The following is a 763-nucleotide window of genomic DNA, read 5'->3' as shown; positions in this document are numbered from 1 at the left end:
GGAGGAAGAAAGGAGCAGGAGGCACAGGTAAGGGGGACCCCGAGCCGGAGGGGAACCCAGCCCGTCCGGGCCCAGCTCTGCAGACCCAGCTGCTGCAGGGCCCGCACTGCGGACAGCAGATCGCGGGGACGGGACCCAGGCCCATCACCCTCTTCAGGCCCTTCCACGGCCTCCTCCTCGCTGGGTTGCAGGAGGCATCTGCAGCTCCCAGGCCCTGGGACAGACCCTGCCCAGCTCTCCTGCACTGGACGGGGAGACACTGTCCTGACCAAAGAAGTCCACTCCAGCCACCCTCCCGTCCAGGAGGCTCCAGGCCCAGCCTCCTCCCATAGACCAGGCATCCGGCCCAGCCTCCTTCCTCAGATCCTGGGGTCCAGGCCCAACCTCCTCCCATAGACCAGGGATCCAGTCCCAGCCTCCTTCCGTAGACAGGCTATGAGGTCCGGAGCGAACCCTCCTCCCTCAGGGTTGGATTGTGAGCTCTCAGTCCCTGGCCTGCCATCCCCTCTGTTCCAGGCACCCACCCGGTCTCCATTTCTAGGCCGGCCACACTGAATCCCACCCCTCCACTTGGGCCCCTTGGGTTGGTTCCCCTGCCCCTCCCCAAACTTTTAGCCCTGGTCCCTGGAGCAAAAGCAGCCCTCTGACTGTCCCATCTCCTCTCTTGTCTGTCTGTCCTGTCTCTGCCTCCGCCCCGCCCTGGGCCTGGGTCTCTGTTCTGCCATCTCCCCCTGCCGCTGCTCCTCCCTCTGTTTCCCTGGCT

This window comes from Fukomys damarensis, unplaced genomic scaffold (assembly GCF_012274545.1).
Source record: "Fukomys damarensis isolate Sample0158 unplaced genomic scaffold, DMR_v1.0_HiC HiC_scaffold_19, whole genome shotgun sequence".
Taxonomy (NCBI): domain Eukaryota; kingdom Metazoa; phylum Chordata; class Mammalia; order Rodentia; family Bathyergidae; genus Fukomys; species Fukomys damarensis.
Note: the sequence above shows the minus strand (reverse complement) of the source record.